Consider the following 625-nt stretch of genomic DNA (forward strand, 5'->3'; position numbering starts at 1 on the left):
TGGCCCTGGGGAGGGTGAAAAAGGGCCGCCCCAGCCGCGGGTAGGAGTGGTGGCCCGTCGTCAGCATCATCCCTCTGGCAAACACTGCTCCGGTGCTGGGTGAGCTGCCCCAGCCAAACCCCCCTGTGGCACCTGATATGGGGCAGCCTCGCTGCTGAGGGACAAACCTGAAGGGGAACACCCGAAATCCTTATGTTGTGTTTAACCCGGGTGAGTAAATCAGACTGTTGTCAGCTCCTGGCTGACCGAAAGCCTCCTGGGTCGGGACGGCAAGGCAGGGTGCATCCATCAGAGCACGGAAACCGGGTTGGAGAGATCGGCTGATGGCAATTAACGGGTGGATGGAGACAGGGCAGGAACACGGGAGAAGCAGGGCCAGGTTTGGATAAACCCGTCCTCATCAGAAAGCCCGCGTAGGGGGAAAAGGCCCCGCGCTGTCTGCACCCCTGCCTCTGCAGGCAGCTGCCTTCCCCGGGCGGGCAGCGGGGGCGATGCCGGGTGGGGATGGTGCCAGTGGAGGGTGGCACAGGGAGCCTGGAGGTTTCCGAGCTGCTGCAGGAAAACCAGCACTGACCGCCTGTGCGACCTCGGGAGCGCGGAGGCTTTTCCCGCCCGGTTGTCCCCA

Source organism: Egretta garzetta, unplaced genomic scaffold (genome assembly GCF_000687185.1).
Source record: "Egretta garzetta isolate BGI_Z169 unplaced genomic scaffold, ASM68718v1 scaffold220, whole genome shotgun sequence".
Taxonomy (NCBI): Eukaryota; Metazoa; Chordata; class Aves; order Pelecaniformes; family Ardeidae; genus Egretta; species Egretta garzetta.